The 21,710-nt window shown below is 43.1% G+C and overlaps 1 protein-coding gene across 3 annotated transcripts in view; it reads right to left on the bottom strand.

The window, feature by feature from the left end:
- The window catches only part of chrm3b (cholinergic receptor, muscarinic 3b), a 100,651-nt gene that overhangs the window by 54,533 nt on the left and 24,408 nt on the right, over positions 1 to 21,710 (bottom strand). For 2 of the 3 annotated variants that reach the window (XR_014570549.1, XM_083786973.1), the window contains exon 2: positions 13,740 to 13,835. The exons of the other annotated variant lie outside the window; for it this stretch is intronic. The gene's annotated coding sequence lies outside the window, so the exon portion shown is untranslated. The remainder of the gene's footprint in view (positions 1 to 13,739; positions 13,836 to 21,710) is intronic. 3 annotated transcript variants of the gene reach the window in all.

Below are 21,710 nucleotides of genomic sequence, written 5' to 3'. Positions count from 1 at the left end.
GTGGGTTTGTGGGTCTGTGTCATTCACAGTGGGTTTGTGTCATTCACAGTGGGTTTGTGTCATTCACAGTGGGTTTGTGTCATTCACAGTGGGTTTGTGGGTCTGTGTCATTCACAGTGGGTTTGTGTCATTCACAGTGGGTCTGTGTCATTCACAGTGGGTTTGTGTCATTCACAGTGGGTCTGTGTCATTCACAGTGGGTCTGTGTCATTCACAGTGGGTTTGTGGGTCTGTGTCATTCACAGTGGGTTTGTGTCATTCACAGTGGGTTTGTGTCATTCACAGTGGGTTTGTGTCATTCACAGTGGGTCTGTGCCATTCACAGTGGGTTTGTGGGTCTGTGTCATTCACAGTGGGTTTGTGTCATTCACAGTGGGTTTGTGGGTCTGTGTCATTCACAGTGGGTTTGTGTCATTCACAGTGGGTTTGTGGGTCTGTGTCATTCACACAGTGGGTTTGTGGGTCTGTGCCATTCACACAGTGGGTTTGTGGGTCTGTGTCATTCACACAGTGGGTTTGTGGGTCTGTGTCATTCACAGAGTGGGTTTGTGGGTCTGTGTCATTCACACAGTGGGTTTGTGGGTCTGTGTCATTCACACAGTGGGTTTGTGGGTCTGTGTCATTCACACAGTGGGTTTGTGGGTCTGTGTCATTCACACAGTGGGTTTGTGTCATTCACACAGTGGGTTTGTGGGTCTGTGCCATTCACACAGTGGGTTTGTGGGTCTGTGCCATTCACACAGTGGGTTTGTGTCATTCACACAGTGGGTTTGTGGGTCTGTGCCATTCACACAGTGGGTTTGTGTCATTCACACAGTGGGTTTGTGGGTCTGTGCCATTCACACAGTGGGTTTGTGTCATTCACACAGTGGGTTTGTGTCATTCACACAGTGGGTTTGTGTCATTCACACAGTGGGTTTGTGGGTCTGTGTCATTCACACAGGACCATTCAACTCCAGCGTCCCGGCCAAGCTGCTGTGTAAGCAACTCCAGCCTGAATTATAGCAACGAGAGGCCGTGTTAAATCATCCAGCGTAGACTGTGTGTGGATAACCGTCATACAAAGCCTAGAATAGGCACACGCACACAAATACACGCGCACGCTCTCTATCTGAAATTCTGAATGTCAAGTAGACTATCTAATTTTCAAAGGTGTGCAGCAGCAGACAGGACAGGGCCGCATGAGGACACAATGTATGTGTGTGTGTGTGTGTGTGTGTGTGTGTGTGTGTGTGTGTGTGTGTGTGTGTGTGTGTGTGTGTGTGCGTGCATGCGTGCATGCGTGCATAGCAGGTGTTTTGTAAGTGCCTAGCCTGGTAAAACATAAAACATCAACTTATTTGTGTAACCCAACATCAAATTAACCTTGGAGGACAATCAATTACCTCAAGAACAGATACAGACACAATTAGTGTAATATCATTTGCCTGACCAGTTGAAACACTTTTAAACCCATCAGTTTACTACACTTTGGCTTTGTAGGGCAGTATAGGTCAGTTCCAAGCAGAAGCCATGTCGGTTCAACAACATCTTGCATGATTCCAAGCTCACATTGTGTATAGATTTGAATTGTACCTAGTAACAACACATTCAGATGATAGAATAATGAATGCCACAGGGTTCGTGGAAATATTCAAATGAAATCCGTAGGCAAATGTGGCATTTCCTCCGTCTAGGTGGCTGAGGGCAGTCTTGTGCTGTGGGAAAGATGTGAGAAATGTGCACAACAGTGCCACATAATCTACCTTTTAAACCAATCATTAAACTGCTTTTTCTGCACAGCCACAAGCCGTTGAACTAATGAGAATGACAGGCCAACCCAGTATAGTAGCGTACTTTAAGAAACGGCTCATGTCCATGGTGCTGACTGACTAAATGATTGTGGTTTACTATTGTCTTGGATTTCACTATAATATACACTGTTGAATAAGATCCATTGCATTATCAATGTCATCCAAGCTGTAGCCTAGATATTCGTATAGTATTTATATTATTTGTTTGCTTCCTGGCTACATACAATGTTTCAAAGGCACACAATTAACCTCAAAACACACTGCAAATAAAGTATTTTAAAATCTTAAAAAAAACGTGATGAGCAAAGTGATTGTCCGTTCATGTCACCCACTACGTGGTACAATCCGGCACCCCTGGTCAAATCCACTGGTCCCATTGCATTGCTGATTCTGGCATAGATTAGCATAGCCTGTAAAGAATAGATGACATCACTCATACAGGCTATACTAATTAAAGCCAGAATCATCAAACGTCTTCCAGAGAATCATCACGTCTTCCACGCGGGCCTTCCATCTTGGGTTCCGGGCAACATAAAGCCATGGAAACATTTCCATGAGATGAGGGAATTTTATATATTACTTAACCTTCACAGATATTTCAGCACTCAAGATAAATTAGTTTGTGGTACCCTAGCAAAATGTCACACACGTTGACGTGGCAGGTTTTACACACTCTAAACGCGTGAGGAATCAAGAGGCTTGAAGGTCTGTCTTGAAGATCTTTATTTATCGTGCACAGCAGTACACGGATGCGGCAGTCTCCCAGGCAGGCATGACGATACAAGCACACTGTATACCACAAATCAATTTTCCGAACATCATATCAACAGAACTTCTTCAGAACTGTATATATAAATATATGTAAATTACAGTAAGTCTCTGATTTCAAATGTAGTTCATTTTGAGTGTATTTCTTTTATTATAAATAATTGTTCGTACTATTTACTCATTTTATTCTCCTGTATTGTCACCTCTAAATGAGGGCTCTTTCCATTAATGTGTTCTAAGAAATGTAAAAAGTTTTAATGAATGATGTAATCAGATCAAAATGAAAATATGAATACAACTGTCAACATGTCAATATTTGAACGTCTTCTGTCTTACATAATTATCGGCAAACCGTCCCTGAGGAGGGCTGCTCAGTAGAAGCCATGCATTATGGAAATTAATGACTCTGAAGCTTGGGCGTTGCAATAAAACAACACGGATACTTCAACCGTACAAGAGGATAGATTATCGTTGCTGTCGGGCAGAAACCTTGTATCTCCATATTTAATCTTTTTATGTTTTCTTTTCATAAATTAATGCCCAATAGTAGCATATCTAACAGTTCAAAACATTTTTAGGGGGGATTTCCACCTATAATATCATGCTGGGTTGAAAGTGGTTAAGTCTGTCTGTGGGTTTAATAAATTTTTAGTCAATGAAAACTATTAAGAGCTTGTGACTAAATAATAACTGCATTGGATCCACTGGAACACAGACAATGTTTTTCAATTTCCTGAACACTAACAGTTTTGGACATACAAGGTTTCTACCCAAAACTGACTACAGTAGAAGAAACAAACAGATTTGTGTTCAAATTATTCCACATATCTGTTGGGCTTAGTTTTTGTGGACTGCATATTCATATAATATCTTGACCACATTTCCCACAAAATCTGCTTTGGGTTATCATGCGGACGAACATCTGCAGGTTAGTATATGTTTAGTTTCTAGTGACACCAAAAGCCTTAAAAGTCAGACAATTAATTCAAACTCTGTGATGTAATTCACATCTAGACCAGAAGTGCACTATATTCTGGCTTACGTCTGCTGTAAGTCACCAACTTCAAAACACTAACTTCAACTGCCTCTTAACCAACAAAGTACCTTTACTGATAACTTGGACTGCCTCTCAACCAACAAAGTACCTTTACTGATAACTTGGACTGCCTCTCAACCAACAAAGTACCTTTACTGATAACTTGGACTGCCTCTCAACCAACAAAGTACCTTTACTGATAACTTGGACTGCCTCTCAACCAACAAAGTACCTTTACTGATAACTTGGACTGCCTCTCAACCAACCAAGTACCTTTACTGATAACTTGGAACAGCTAAAACGAGAGCAACACTCGACGTTCTTCAGACAATTCCCCCAGTGTTTCAGGAGCAAACTTGTGACATCAGCTCAGCTAGCACCTAGTAACAAATACTGTAGTGCTTGTGTAATAGCTAGCTCAATATCATTATGTCATCGTTATATTGTAGAGTTTCTCATAATGGTTTTACATTATAGCGAGACAGACAGACCTTGAAACGTTGGTTTCATTTCAAATGAATTTTGCATTGTGGCTACGTGTGAGCTTTTTCTTTACCGTCTTTATCGTTTATTTACCAAGGCCAGCAGCACCTCACCAACAATGGTGTGCGCCCTTCTCCTGTTTGGAGACAGACAGACAGACACACAGATGCAAATGATAATACACCATCTCCACGGGACACAGGTGTGAAAACCAGTGAGTATAAAGACTGAATGAGGCAATTTACAGGGAACAGGATGGAAAACAGATGGTGACAGGGATACCTGAGCTGTGGTCTCCCCAGTGTTTTTTCTCTCTCAGAGGCACCATCCCCGAGGTACATAACCCCCCCACCCCTACACGCACAGTCGCACACACACACACACACACACACACACACACACACACACACACACCTCAGAAAAGTTGTGATCTTGACTTTAAAAGATAATTAAAAGTTTTCTCCAAGCTGCTCGGTGTGTTGTAAGTGGACTACAAAGTGTGTGTGTGTGTGTGTGTGTGTGTGTGTGTGTGTGTGTGTGTGTGTGTGTGTGTGTGCGTGTGTGTGTGTGGTAAGCATTCTTTAGCAAATGCTACCTGGCAGAATGATGAATGAGACAGGGAACTTGGATACAGAACAAACAGAGATGCTGTGTGTGTGTGTGTGTGTGTGTGTGTGTGTGTGTGTGTGTGTGTGTGTGTGTGTGTGTGTGTGTGTGTGTGTGTGTGTGTGTGTGTGTGTGTGTGAGCATGTGCGTATATGCCTGTCCATCCATAGCCATGTGTACATAACATTACATAAGACCTTTATAACCTACCAACGAACAAGTGCGTTTGTGCATGTGTGCCCGACGCCGCGCTTATATTTCAAAATACACTTATCAGCTAGTTGTTATTGCAAGCTTCAACACTAAGATAAGAAATCAAAATTAAGCCAAATGTTTACTTCATACAGTTCATTGCACCACTCGTCAGATTTTCAAACAAACAATGCGAATGAATGAATTGGGCTCACTATTTGTACTTTCTTCATCTCTCCATCTCTCAGTTTATCTTCTCTCTCAGTTTCTCTTAATGTATTTCTCTATCTGTGTCTCTCTAATCCTCTCACGTACATGTTTTTCTTAAATCCGTTAGTCTTTTATCTCACTTTATCTCACTTTATCTTTTCTTTCTTCGTCTATCTGACGTCCCCCAACACATCTTGTTCGCTTCTGTCTCACTGACTTGTCAGGTTTTCTCTCCGTCTGTTCATCTGACAGTAAGGGGAGAAATAAAACATCAAAGGAGCAGACAAACAGGATAAAGGTTAATTTGTCAGCTTCATCGCATGACCAGGATTTTCTTTTATTAATCCTGACGCAGCATCTGCATTGGGGCAAGAATCAAGGATCTTTCTAGATAATAAAGCCTTAGTTGTGAGCTTGTGGGTGGGTTATTCTCGCCGGTGTGCGACACCGTATAAGCAGGCTTTATAAAGTAGCAGTAGGCTTAAAGACTGCAATGACAAGACATGGATAAAGACTCGTACACGCAGACAAACAAGAAGCAGCTGGCGATGACAGGCAAAACAACGGAAAGAGTGAAAATAGAGACAGGGAAGGTGAGGCAAGAAACAGATGGGGGACGAGAGAGAGAGAGAGAGAGAGAGAGAGAGAATGTGAAGAATGGTTTAAATGCTCCATGGCCACACTGCCAGATAAGGGAATGTGAACAGTGCGTTTCTGTCTGCTATGAAACTCACACATACTATGAATGACTCTAACCAGTGGGCCTCCAGTGTCCACTGCGATCAAATCTATCTTTCTCTCCAGTCCTTTTTGTTTTTTTACACCCAGGGTCAGATACAAAGAGAGTGAGAATGAGAGAGCAAGGACAGGAGGGGGGCGGTTGAGAAAGAAGAGATGAGAAGTGAAAATAGAATAACACCCCAACAACTGTGGACAGAGAGCAGTCCTTCTTTGTAAAAGCAGCAATCTGGAACTTATTATAATGAATAAAATGCTATTTTGACCAATCTGTGTGGTCCAGTATATTGATACAATAGAACTAGTCAACCAGTCAACCGTATATGTTACAGCACAGGTTGGTGAGATACATACTAGTCTCCTCCGCTGTTGGTGTGTGAATGCGTGAATATAATACACATTGTATTGACATGTGACTGTCATTGACTTTGAATGGGTTTTGAATGGCAGGAACACACTCCTAATAGATTGTCTCAAAACATAAATCTCACAGATTGAAGCTTTAACTTTGTGCATGAATGCACCCTGTTGCATCCAGCTCACTGGGCAGAGCCCAGGGCCACAGAGAAGCTATGGTGTAGGAGGGCTGGTAATGTCCCCACTCTGTTATGAGAGGACCTCTTCCTTGCTTCCTTATAGCTGTTTTACCAATGATAATAATGAAGGCTCTGTTCCAATCTGGTCAAACGGATCAGGGTGCTTATAGTGTGCATGTAGGCTCACTCACTGGGTCCAGGAACCTTCACGAGGGGGTTCCAAATGGCCCCCAATGAGTGTCTAACCTATTTTAGGCCATATTTGAGGTTGCTTATTCTGCTCACCAGACAGAGTGGGAGGCGGTTGAAGTAGGAGACCCTCAGTGAGGAACAAACAGAGTAAAAAGAGGAGGAGCTTGACGCTGAAGATTATTGGAAAGAAATTGCAAAGGAAATTTGACTGACTAACTGTAAATTGTTCGGTGTTTCCCTTTTGGTACTGTACAGAAAATCTAAAATGGACAATGGAGCGGAACACGGACGCATGGTCTCTTAAGCCTGTCAGCCATTCCCTGACTGAGCACATTTATTCACCCCCGTCTTCTGTGTTTCCCCCAGGTTGACAAACCCTAGAGACACCGGTCCAGCAAGCCCACAGGCCCTGCCCTATAGACACCGCTCCAGAAAGCCCCCAGGCCCTGCCCTATAGAGACACCGCTCCAGAAAGCCCCCAGGCCCTGCCCTATAGAGACACCGCTCCAGAAAGCCCCCAGGCCCTGCCCTATAGAGACACCGCTCCAGAAAGCCCCCAGGCCCTGCCCTATAGAGACTCCGGTCCAGCAAACCCCCAGGCCCTGCCCTATAGAGACTCCGGTCCAGCAAACCCCCAGGCCCTGCCCTATAGAGACACCGCTCCAGAAAGCCCCCAGGCCCTGCCCTATAGAGACACCGCTCCAGAAAGCCCCCAGGCCCTGCCCTATAGAGACACCGCTCCAGAAAGCCCCCAGGCCTTGTCCTATAGAGACACCGCTCCAGAAAGCCCCCAGGCCCTGTCCTATAGAGACACCGGTCCAGCAAGCTCCCAGGCCCTGCAGTCTCACCCATCCATCACCCAGACCTTGGTTGAATAATAATCCTGTTATTTTGCATCTTAAAACTATGTCTACTACACACACACACACACACACACACACCACACAATAGTGGATGCGCAAACTTGAAAAACAAGTTCTTCACGATACAGATCACGGGTACAGAAAGCATCGCCTTCTCCATATATTGCGACTGCCAATTATTGCAGACACTGAACAAAATTTTGCCGATGCCTTAGCTCTCGGCACACACGCACACACACACACACACACACTGCAGTTTGAAAATTGGAAGTGTTATCAGACCCCAATGAAGTGACCCCAAGTGTCCATGGTGTCTAAGTAAGACATTTTTAAATGTACTATTACCATTCCCTTCTGGAGTGATGGGGGACAAGGAACTTGGCTACCTGCAATACCTGAAACAACCGGCTGACAACACACACAGAGTAAAGCGTTCCTAAAGCCTACTTACGGTATGTGCCATGAAGTTGATGATAATGATGACGTGTATAAGTTGTGTTTATGTACATTATGATGATAACGATGACGTGTATATGTTGTGTTCATGTACATTATAGGGTTGCCAACTATCAAATTTTCAGATAAAGGGACATTACCCGGGCACGCGGCGAAGCCGCGTGTCCGTTGCGCCGTTGCGCCGTTTCGCCGTTGCACCGAAGAATTTTGGTGTCCCTTATTAAAAATTGGTGTCCCTTATTTGAAAATCAAATAGAAAAATTGGGTCATTTCCAGGCAAACCCCCCCAATTTCACGTCTAAATTTCTAGTCAAACCCCCAAAGCATGCGGTTATGGTTAGGGTATAGACTAAGACTACATGAGAAACAGATTATCATTTAAATTTTTATTTTGTCAAAATGTGCAAATTAACAAATAAAAATACAATCAAATAAAATACATATAAATCAATAAGATACAATCAATACAATGAATACAAAAAAAGGAGAAGGGAACACGCCCCCAGTGCCAACAGGGAATCGAACCCAGGACCTTCTAGCTGTGAGGCAGCATTACCGACTATGCCACCGTGCCCCCTAAATACAATCAATTCAATGGCTCATAACATATTGCAAAGGCCCTTAGAACAAGGCTCAACATATTGCAAAGGGCAAAGGCCCTTAGAACAAGGCTCAATGGCTCCTAACATATTGCAAAGGCACTTATAACAAGGCTCAACATATTGCAAAGGCCCTTAGAACAAGGCTCAATGGCTCCTAACATATTGCAAAGGCCCTTAGAACAAGGCTCAACATATTGCAAAGGGCAAAGGCCCTTAGAACAAGGCTCAATGGCTCCTAACATATTGCAAAGGCCCTTATAACAAGGCTCTATAGACTTCCCAAAACAAACTGGGCAGGCTACTACTGGGCCTCACCCCCCCGAACCCACCTCAACCCCTGCCCACTTTGACAGGCTGGGATGGCTTTAGGGTTGACGACAGAGTACAGCATCATGCAGTGGGTCTGGTCCACAAGATTTGATACACCACCAAGATACCCATGTACCTGTCTAAATACCTCCTTAATGTAAACAAAGTCCACACCCACAACACCAGGTAGTTCAACAAACCATGTGCAAATAAACTTCGCTCCTATGCCACAAAAATGTGGAACGCCCTACCAACTGTCATTTTTACATCCTTTATGATGATTTCCTTTTTTTGGCTATAGAGAAGTGTTTAAATATCACTTGTATATAGTGGACTGTACATCTCTAAATGTTATGATAAATTGAAAACGGTGGAACCTCTTTTTTTGTTTTGTATTGAGTTGTGCTTGAAATGTACTGTAATGTTTTACAGATTTACAGCATACAAATTATTAAGCCATGAAATATTCAAATCATAAACTTGAGTTGACCTTATTATTCTCGGGTCAGTCAGGTGCTGTTCAATATTAGTACCCACTACCCACTCTTCTGTTTAGGCTACTTTAAATTCATATTTATGCAAGCAACAAAATCAACATGATTATTTGACAAATGACAAGACAAGACATATACCATGTTAGCCTCTGGAGTTGTTTGAGGAACAAGGAACTGACTCAGGGCTCCGTGGCTTCTCCTCTGCTTCTAATTTTTGTTATGGTTTTCACCATACCAGCAGCATGCTGTTTAACATCAGTGATTGGCTCTGCTGCTGGCCTGCTGCGTGCATATGAAGAGTACTGACCAATGAGCTGACTAGCTGAGCCTAGCGCCCTTCCAGACACCAGGTTTCATTGTCTTGCTTTCCATTTCCTATAGCTTAGAATCGCTGCCCCTTCTTCTGTGTGTCTGAATGGGAGCGAGTGACTGAGAATCACCATAACGCGCTGTCATTTTTCCACGACCCCAAAATACGGGATTAAGTGCATCCCGTATCGGTTCATTACGGGACAGGTCTTTTAGCTGTCAAATACGATACAAACCCGTATTTTACGGGACGGTTGGCAACCCTAGTACATTATGATGATAACGATGACGTGTATAAGTTGTGTTCATGTACATTATGATGATAACGATGACGTGTATAAGTTGTGTTCATGCACATTATGATGATAACGATGACGTGTATAAGTTGTGTTCATGTACATTATGATGATAACGATGACGTGTATAAGTTGTGTTCATGTACATTATGATGATAACGATGACGTGTATAAGTTGTGTTCATGTACATTATGATGATAATGATGACGTGTATATGTTGTGTTCATGTACATTATCAGAATCGGAAGCCCATTTATAGTCACCAAGCAAGGTTTCTCAAACAAGGAATTGAAGTACACAGCAAAACCCATCTGGTCCATTATTGTAAACTATTTCACTCTCAGCAGCTAGGCCCTACAATAATGTCCTTTGTCATACGCATTAATAGACGATCTTTTGAAGATGTGTTTTTTTCCCCCGGACATTTTTCGAAATCCCTCAAAAATAGTAAATTGTACAAGCTCCCGATGCATCGCAACATGGCGTAAGTGTGTACTGTGTATCGCGGCTATCGCAAATTATTTTAATATTTTTAATAAGCATACAATATGATTAAAGAGGTTAAACTAGTTTTGATGCCATAATTTTATTAACAAATTTTGCTGAGGACCCCCCCCCTTAAAACCAATCACGTAAAATGATCAACTGCTTTTCATTTGATCCATGTTTCATCCATGTTCAGATGGAAGTGAATAACACAATAACACATTTGCAAACATACCGGTAATCAAAAATGAAGAGTGGAACTGCAAAAGGCTCTGGCGGCCAGTAGACTAATGCATTGCAGTACATTAACTCATCTATATGGTGACTCTAGGGCTAAAAAAGAAAAAAAAGCAACAACAACAATTTATTTCACTTTGCATAATGGAGCTGTTGCTTAGGCGGGTGTGAGATAAACATTGAATATTCCTTTCTCCAAAACATCCCCTACAATGAATATTAATTTGTTAAATCCCTGCAGATTTGCTGTTGATGGCTGTGGATGAATGGATGGACAGAGAATAGAGGGCTAGATGGAAACTAAAGAACAGCTTTAATGGAAGTTTGGTGCACTACATATCAATTATCCATCCCAATGCGCGCGCACACACACACACACACACACACACACACACACACACACACACACACACACACACACACACACACACACACACACACACACACACACACACACACACACACACACACACACACACACACACACACACACACACACACACACACACACACACACACACACTTTCTGTTCGTGGTAAAATAATCTGAACTGCTCAACTACTCAAGAGTATTCGACAAGCGGATACTATCACATCCTTAGCTTAAATCACTTCTTAAAACGTTTTTTTTTTTGTATACATTTTAGACTGTTAGATCTCTAAGTTGTTAATTTTCTATGTTGCATCCATTTCAATTGTGTTTTGTTTTCCTTGCTTTGTAAATGCTGTTCAAACCTGTCACAGAGCACACTCTTTCATGCATTGGATTGGATGCATTGGATGTATTTTCATTCCCTTGTTGGATTTAGCACACGCTAGTTGTCTCCACCAGGCCGAAGGCATGGGGAGAGAGTATGTTTTGCACTCCGTCCGTGTGTGTGCGTGTGTGCGTGTGTCCGTTCGTTCTTCCGTCCGTCCGTCCGTCCGTTACCAGCTAATCTCTGGCACCGTTGGCCCGATCCATGCCACACTTTGCACGCACACTCCCTGGATGCCAACGACGAACTTCTGCCCCAAATATTCCTCAACGGCCTGTTATAGCGCCACCATGAGGCCGATTTAGGCAAAACACATTTCTGTAGATTACTCGTACACATTTTATCCATACATCCTTCTGGTGGAGACCTGTGCCCAGAATGGCACTTTTTCAAGTAAATTATTCTGCAGTTGGCTCATTCGAGTCAGTTCTACTTCAGTGAGTTACAAATGATCACTCCAATGTCAACATGTACATTACTCTTTGATTATTGTTTCAATGGTTTCTTTTACAAAAGGTCTGTGAAATGAACATTCCTGTGTAACCTAAAGAAATGATCCTACCACATGAACTCTCAGGTATCAACCATAAATGTCCCAGATCTGCTTGCGTTCACCAAGCAAAGCAATTATTATCGACTGTAACACAAAATACAAGTTGCTGTATATCAGCTGTACGTGACCTTTTTTCATTTTAGGACCATACCATACCTAAGACATGTCCATTTCCTTTGTAGTTACTAACCATTTAACCACTCAAACATATATACTTTGTTGACCAGGGTTCCCAAGGGTTTGTACTTGGCCCCCGCCATCAAATGCAAGCTTGTAGCTATTTTCACCAAATATTTTGCCTATTCTCACAGAATGTTCACATATTATGACATGGTCAGAAGGAGGACGATATACTTAATTTAACATCAAATAGCGCAAATAGCCAAATGTTCCCCAACAGTAGGAAAGCTCTATCACATTCATGTGGATAAAACGTCAACAAACGTACCTGAATAACTGAATAAATGTCATTGCCAAATCAACCTTCGCTTTAAAATGCGTTAATTGCAACAATAAGGGGCCCTTATTGTACAGTATATAGTTGCGTAGGACTGTAGGATGCATGCCACATGGGCTCTCCACATGGAGTCCCCTGTTCGATTCCCTGCACTGCAGGCCAATTAACCATTTGCTGCATGTCACTCAACTCTCTGTCAGCAAGAAATACATCACTTTTACAAAATATAAAGTTGTGTATTGTAAGATGTGACAAAGATGATTTTGAAAAGTACATATTTGTTTTAATTTTGTAGTTGTTTGGCAGCTGGCACTCATATTAGAAGAGTCAGAGGTTCCACTAAATTCTGCTATATTTTAGTCTGTTCTTTTCTGTACTCGTTTTGTATTCCTGTTTTAAACCTTTTACTGTTATATCAGGCGCTGAGGATGTATATAATTCTTGCCAGCTTCCTAACTGCGCTGAATTGGAATGCACTGTTGAGTAAAAAAATTACTACCATTACTGGGACAGCAATGGACCTGCCTTTATCACACCCAGAACGATTGAAATATTAATGTTAATATGAAAGTGTGTCCGGCTGTCCGCATAGATTATATTCAAGCAAATGTGAACATTTGTGCATGAGTTTGGATGAGAAACGTTGCTGTTGGTACAACGTCTATATGAAGAGACAGTCTGTGGGTAGCCCACAGGAGCAAAAAAGAGGAGCAATCAAAGAACATCAAATGAATCCTAGAAAAGTACTTCAGAGCTAAATGTATTGCCTGATGGGTGGCTGACTGAAGACCAATTCACTGCCCGTTTCAATTTGGAGTCAGTGAGGCATGCACAGTGCAGCACGCTATAGGTGGTGAATTTGACTGAAGAGGACAACATGGTCTCTCCCTGTCCCTCAATCAGCAGTATGACTTTATCCACTGTAAACCCTTATAAACTCTGAATGAATGCCCCATGAATGCCCCAGCCCCGGACCAATCAAAAACCTGTCAGACAGATGAAAAGAAGTACAAGAGCGACATGAACACGGATAACTATTAACTAACTGGGGTACAAAAACATAACTTAACCGAAGCAATGTGGTATTTCAGCATCCCTGAATGTCTTTACCAAGATATCACGTACTCTATTGATTCACCTTAACCACCCTCAAGATTCAGCTCACTTGGACTGTTTTTGTTCCCCCTCTACACTAAATGTGTTCGGCAAACATCCTACAAGCTCAGTCACAACCCATCATGACGGGTTGTGAGTTTGTAAATTGGCTATTTTTTATCTAATGATTGGCCCAGAATATGGATATAAGTGGTTATAGACCATCACGTACGACATCGATCAGATTCACCTTAAAAGGTCAGCACTTACCAATGTGTGAATTCACCTCTGGTCACAGTGCAGCCCAAGCTTTCTGCAGAGCATGAACGTGGCGGTGGAGCTCAACTGGATCATTTCGCAGGGAAACTTCAAAAAAGCAAAAGAAAAGCAAACACAGCAATCAGAGCGCTATTAGCACAGGCGGACGTGTTTTAGTTGATATATGCTACAACTTTTCCAAGGCCTTATAAGGAGAACTTCTCTCCGGTGTCATATAATTATATTGCCACCTGTACTGTAGCCTGTGTGAAATGGATCTGCACATTACACCACCTCAGAGAAGTGAAATTCACTCTGACTCAACTAATGAATGCTTATTCAAACACCATGCCATCTCCATAATGATTATATATATACACACATTAATGAACATTTCCTGGTGAATATGAATTTTGTAAATTGTTATTTTTTTTATTTATTTTTTGCGGCTTACGCCTTTTGATTTTTTTTGAAGGGACAGACAGTAGGCTGACAGGAAACGGGAGAGAGATGGGGGGATGACATGCAGTAAAGGCCGTGTCGGGTCCGGGAGTCGAACCCGCGGCACACTGCGACTGGATCACCAGTCCGGTGCCCAGACCGTTACGCTACGGCCTGGGCCTGTAAATTGTTTTTTATTAGCAGTTATGCAATGAGACTACATGTCTCAGTGGTTGGTGATTTACACTGATCATCATCATCATTAGGGCTGGGCGATATGACAAAATCTCATATCGCGATATAGAAAATTGTATGTCACGATAACGATATACTCACGATATAGCATATATTTTCCGATACCGATTTTCTATGTAAGAAATATTATTTTTTTTCCTTTTTTTTTCCAGGGCGAGTACTTTAAGCGAGTGCTTAATGTTGTGTAGGCTACTTGCCAATACAGAGAAATAAAATGGAGAAGAACTTATGCCAATTAGTTATATGCAAAATCACGATATCCAGTCTAATGATTATAGGCCTAATACTGATAGAAATGTTTGCACAACGGAAAAGTTCTTTGTTCAACCGTGTAAAACTGTGTGGCTCACGCAGTTTATCAATTTGATCCAACATAAAACCTACATTTATAACAGTGAAGGGCCCGTTACTTTAGTGTTACCCCGCTCTGAATCTCGTCAGCTATCATCTCCCATTCATGTTTGTTATGAAATTACACCATAGAATAGCAGCGTACTGGGCGCCGTGACGTACAATACTGCCGTAACACGTGTTAAAGTACTCAGTGACACACTGCACATCCATCTGATCATCCTCATCTCTGCTCTGTATAGCTTCTCTGTTCTCTTCACGCTCCACCCTCAGGGCCCGTGTCTCACTTCCATACGTCATGCCACTTCTGACACAGGCTGAGTACACTTGCCCTTTCATCTTCAGGGATGTTGGATGCTAGAATAGATTTATTCACAACAATTGACTCAAAATGTAAAGCTACTGTAAGCAACAATAGAAAAGGGTATGCTGAAATGGCAAGAAACACTATACAGTATGCAATAAACAAACACTATAGCAATATATTAAATAGCAATTATTCAATCGACAGTGTAGGATGGTAGGCGCTCATTAACGCAAATGTTAAGCTACCACTTGCTGTAGGTTCACTAACTTTACTTTTTAAAAGAGGTGGTGGTGAATGGACTCAGCCATAATCCTCCTGCTGGTTTATCAATCCTGTAGAGGTGTTGGCCCCGGGTTTTGTACGGGTACCATCCGACATCTCTTGGTACCGCTAGGGGTCGGAACTTGTATTTCTAACAATTGCCAGGTCCATTCGGCTCTCCGGTACGGGTTGGTCAAATTGGACCAGTAAATTAGTGTCAGGAACACAGATTAGACCAATGCTGGCTGTTCTTAATAGCTACTAGGATGGGATAAACGCTGAGGATGCATTTCCCCACAGGGATCAATACAATATTACCTAGCTTTACTGACTCACAATCTGTGCACATCATCTGAAATGAAATCTTTATTGGATTAGTCATATTATTGTAATATTGTGGTCTTTCAAAGCTCCAAGAGCAGGTCATACAGTTTGTCCTGCAGGCCTCCTGCTGTGTGTGTGTCACCTTGTCCCAGTGGGCATTCTGTATTTTTAATCATTTAAGCAATAACTGCGACAGTATGTTGGGGAATGGACACAGAGAAACAAATGTTGCGCGCACACACACACACACACACACACACACACACACACACACACACACACACACACACACACACACACACACACACACACACACACACACACACACACACACACACACACACACACACACACACACACACACACACACACACACACACACACACACACACACACACACACACACACGTCCCTAGTCCGAGAAGTAACCAACTTGCTTAGAAGAAATGTCAGTATTAAATCAGATAAGGCTCCTTATCTGTCTCTCTCATAGTATGTTATTATAGACAGTATGTTGTCTCTGTCTGGTTGAAACCCCTTATGTCACATAATGTCAAACTCAAGTCCCGGGGGCCAAATCAGGCCCGTGAATGAATTATCTTTGGCCCGTGGGATGATATTTAATTAGTATTAGAACTGGCCCTCTGGTATATTGCACAGACCACCATAATACTACAAGTCCTGCTTTGTGAGGATCATAGAACAGGAAACTGAGCTTAATAATAATGCATTTTTAGTTTTAAATGCGTTAACTTCTTTGCTATTTGCCTGGGACGTCCTCCTGACCGCAGTGCCCGTGTGTTGAAACACAGTCCAGCCCTTGACTTCTACCAATTTCTTTATTTTGGCCCACCGTGTATTTGAGTTTGACATCCCTGTCTTATGTCAAAAGCAGCAACGTCACACAAAGGCAGCAAGCTCAAAACGCGCCACATTTCGAGCTTCTGTTACTGTTGATACTTCTGTGTGATGCTGTAGTATGATTAAGTAGGGTGTTCATTTATTTAAAAATAAACCCCACCGAAATATAGAATATGCTGATGAGGTTTCTCCCCGACAGCAACGATGCGGAGCACTGACGGGTCAGTAAAAAGCATTACCACGGCCCGGGCCGGCCTAGCGGTCCAGGCAGCTAGGCTGGTAATCCAGCCTGATGGCGTGTCACGGGTCCCGATCTTTGCTGCGTGTCTCTGATGTGACATTTTCTGGTTTAATGCGGGGTCGCTTAGCGCTCCGCTGTTACTCCGGAGCTGACACTTTCTGGAGTGGGCGGAGCCTAGTGCACGTTCATGTGTTGGGCCCAATGCTGTTCGAAACGGCAATAGCACATTGTGTGTGTGTGTGTGTGTGTGTGTGTGTGGCAAGCAGAATTACATGAAGAGCATGACAAAGCATTACATGAAGCATGACAGGCTTGAGCTTAGTGGGCGTAGCGTAACGGAAGTGCATTACAGGCAAGCACTCTCTATAGTTGGCCCATAGAAAGATATGAAAGCACTACAGGCAAAGAGTACAGGAAGTGTGACATGCAACCTGGAATAAATTGGAAAAGTAGAAATTGAACATCATCGAGTAAGTAATCAAACTAATCGATTGAATCGATATAATAATATGAAACAAATCAAAAGTAATAGACAGTCGACAATTTAACAATATACCGATTAAAAATAGATTTAGGCATGTACAGTAATTATAGGCGAAAGTTTTTTCTATGTTCTATCTTTCTCCATCTCTCAGTCAATTCCATCCCTCCTCCTCTCTCTGGTTGCTTGGCTGTTTGATCAGCCTCTCGTTGTCTGATGCCTCCACCTCACCGTTGCATCTCACTTTCTCGTTGCCAGGCTTCCAGACATCTCTGCCCTGAGCGTGCGCTCTCTACCTACCCCCCCCCCCCCCCCCCCAAACCTATATCCAGGTGGCAATGTTTCCCCCACTCTGCTCAGTTGAGCTGAAATGAGTTGAAAAGCTCCTTTCTGATCTGTCTACCTGCAGAGAAACGCATGAGCCGCAGGAACAGGCTTCTCTCTCTGGTGTGAGCTCAAAGCCATGACAGATCATCAGGATATATTTACTGTATATACAGCAGTACTTTTCAAACTGCTCAAAAAGCTCAGTGCTCAGTTCCAATAACAACACTATGAAATTTGCCTATGATGACGTGCCCGATATAGGAACAACAGGTTAAAAGGGTAACAGTATTTTTTTATAATCATCAGGAACTATACCTCTGTACTCAAGTAATTGAGTAACGTTTTGTAAAGTTGTGATTTTATATAGTTGTATAATACCTATGCTTAAAGGTATATTCAGTGATTTCACTTAATTCAAATATCACTTATTTTTTTGTTTTGTTGTGATAATCCTCCCTACTATAGAGTGTGCTGGCCATATAAGGAGTTCCTCCCTGTCCCCAGTTAACCCCTGGGGGTCAAAAAACCTTAGGTTTCGTTTTTGACTCTCTATCCTGATTGGACGAAAGGCTGGGTCCCACAGCCAAAAACGAAACCTAAGGTTTTTTGAGTGAAATCACTGAATATACCTTTAATCTGGTGTCCGTGAGGTCAGATGTAGAGTTGCTGGCCGGCTCCAATATATGCAGATCTAGGTGATGATCCAGTCTTCTCCATGTATGGCTATCCAGGGTTTGATGAGGTCAGTGTCGTGATCTTCATATATGGAGATCCAGGTGATGATAGTCAGCTCCACATAATGGGGATCCATGTGTTGTACCAACTAGTTGTACCAACCTGTTGGCTTGCAACCATGTCAAGGCGGACACGATGCGTGCACGACGAACCCGGAAATCCTTGCTTCCGTACGTCGAGTTTGTGGCAGCACGTGGAGTCCGCGGTAGCTCGTCAATGAAGAAATGCAAGTACTGCATGGAGTTGATGACGTGGTTTAGGTACGCGTACTGACAGCTGAGCAGTGGTGGAGTAAGTAATTAAGTACTTTTACTTAAGTACTGTACTTAAGTACAATTTGAGGTATTTGTACTTTACTTGAGTATTTCCAGTACTTCGGCAAGAGGCGACGGCGTCCTCCGTGAGACTCTGGCGGTGGCATTGCCGCTGCTCTCTGTGTTCAGGCGGCGCTGGCCCACGTCTGCGTCCTCCGTGAGACTCTGGCGGTGGGTGGCTCTGTTGGCGTTCCCTGGCCAGACGGCGGCACCGCTCGTCTGCAGTCTCCTCCGTGAGAGTGTGGAGGTCGTGCATGCTGCTGGGGCAGATCGGCGCGTGCACGCATCCCCCTGGGTTGATGGCAGACTGCTGGGCGAGCGCTGGCGCTTTGGCATGGGATCAACTTTGACCAAAAAAAATGCACAATGAGAAATACTAAGTCTTGAAGGTAGAATCCTGAAGAGGTATGCGTCCTGCTGTCCGGTGTCCTGTGCTACATGTGAAGGGTTTTGAAGGTAGAGATCGATCATTCTGTTGAGCTGGTCGAGTCGTCATTGTGATGTCAGAACGTCATTGTGATGTCAGAACACCATTGTGATGTCAGAACAGGTCAGCTCCATATATGGAGATCTAAGGGTTTGATGAGTTCAGATCAACAATTATGCAATGAATTCTGTACTGGCCTTAATGGAGATCTAAGGGTTTGCTGAGTTCAGATCAACATATGCAATGAATTTTGTACTGGCCATATATGGAGCGTGTCTTGAGTGTACAGGGTTTGATGAGGTCAGATCAACATATGGTATGTCAGAACAGGTCAGCTCTATATATGGAGATCTAAGGGTTTGATGAGGTCAGATCAACATATGGAAAGAATTCAGTACTGGCCATATATGGAGCATGTCTGGAGCGTGCCTTCAGTGTACAGGCTACAGGGTTTGATGAGGTCAGCTCAACATATGGAATTCATACTGTATTGGCCATATATGTATGAAGCGTGTCACAAGGCGTGACTGACTGACTGACGGACTGATGGGACATGCAGGTTTTTATAGTAAACTGCGACCTATGGTCGCAATTAATAATTATGTCTTGTGTGTTTGTCACAAAATCCCGAAAGGGGCCTGTCACACGTGTTTGTCACAAATTCATAGTGTGCCCTGCTGCTCCCCTTGGGGAAGCACTGAAGTACAGACCCTGGCACCACTCTGCTCCCTGCTGCTCCCCTTGGGGAAGCACTGAAGTACAGACCCTGGCACCACTCTGCTCCCTGCTGCTCCCCTTGGGGAAGCACTGAAGTACAGACCCTGGCACCACTCTGCTCCCTGCTGCTCCCCTTGGGGAAGCACTGAAGTACAGACCCTGGCACCACTATGCTCCCTGCTGCTCCCCTTGGGGAAGCACTGAAGTACAGACCCTGGCACCACTCTGTTCCCTGCTGCTCCCCTTGGGGAACCACTGAAGTACAGACCCTGGCACCACTCTGCTCCCTGCTGCTCCCCTTGGGGAAGCACTGAAGTATAGAGACCCTGGCACCACTCTGCTCCCTGCTCGTCTCCATCTCTGAAGACACTCAGAGTCACGGAACACCGATAAAACAAAGCCATTAAAAACACATCTATGGTATTAAGCTAAGTGAACTCATGCCATAGAATTGAGGAACTGAGTGATAACCCCTACCCCCGCTAGCATTAACAATTACTTTTCTTGCTCATGCCCTATTCGTCTGTGTCAATAACCAAAACAATTCAATCAGAGTATTGCACTTGGACGTAACCTTCCCACAAAGAGAATTTATGAGCCATGTTTAATACCCTCTATATCCAGTGTGTGTGTGTGTCCATTAAGCCAAATGACTTTCCATAGCCTTGCGATGATCAGATTGTATTAATGACACAAAAATGAAAGTTAAGCTATATACAGTTAAAGCTAAAACACATGAGCTTTATGTTCCCATGTTTATACAAGAGCACCTTTATGCAAAAGTATATTTGTATATGCGTGTGTGTGTCCTTGTGTGGGCCCTTAATATCCATGTCCCAGACCCACTGAGCTTGTGACACACAGGTGGAATTAGTTCCTGGGGTAAGACATGTTCTTGTACACTCTCGAGTACGAGTGAAGAGTATGACTCACAATCATTGACTGGGAGGGATGGTGAATGAGACGGAGGAAGACGAAGGGCAACAGACAACAACAAACGCCCAGCGGGAGAGTGAGATGAAGATCGCACAGCTTTTGTATCACCGTGCAGGGACGTGCATGCATAGACATCAAAGCAGGCTTGAGCCCCTGCCCTTGTACCCGTCTGTAAAAAACTGCCCTCTCCAGACTATGAATGCAGTATTTACTATGGTGAAAGAAATACAAATGCCCCCTTAGTTACGATGCCATACCTGAAGGCAGCATTCAGGAGCATTAAAACAAGAAACCGGCTAAATCAATGGTAACAGGGGTCTCCCTGTCTCTCCGGCTCGTCAATAAAACAAAATACATTTCTGATGGGTTGCCAATTTACCCATTTAAACAGCTTCAATTTTATAGTGTTCCAATTCGCCAGAAATGTTAATATTTCAATTGCGATGAAAAATCACAAATCATATCCGAACTGGATGGTCAACACCACGGACAGCGCTCGTAGTTTCAGAGACAACAGCGAGGGAATATCCTATTTTAAATGGGATGTGCGTGCATGTGTTTTCTGGGGCTAGAGTTATGCAAGTGCAGGCAAGTGTTAAAAGTTGATTTTCAGCTAAACTGTTTCATATCGATAAAGTACATTAATTGACGGAGAATTACGACAAAGGCAGACAATGGTTGGATTTGAATTGACAAAACACTCCATCAAAGGCATCGAATGTATTAAAATAGCTGATCATCACGACAATGATCCGCTAAAATAATAAAGTAAAAATCGTTCATTAATCATAATTGAGGCAAAAGTTTGAAAAAATCATAATGATGCGACACGGGTGTAAGCTTATAGATTGGCTATTTTCAGCTACAGCATATTTAATGTAGAGCGGAAACAGAAATGACACTAGTACAGAGCCCTGAGGGACAACGTATGTTGGTGTGCATGGTTACGGTGAAGTCACTTCTTTCCAGCTCATCAAGAGCAGAGAGCGCACGCACACGCGCACG

The sequence above is a fragment of the Protomyctophum parallelum genome, assembly GCF_964188405.1.
Source record: "Protomyctophum parallelum genome assembly, chromosome: 17".
NCBI classification, from domain to species: domain Eukaryota; kingdom Metazoa; phylum Chordata; class Actinopteri; order Myctophiformes; family Myctophidae; genus Protomyctophum; species Protomyctophum parallelum.
The sequence above is the reverse complement of the archived record's forward strand: the minus strand, read 5'-3'. Positions and strand labels throughout refer to the sequence as shown.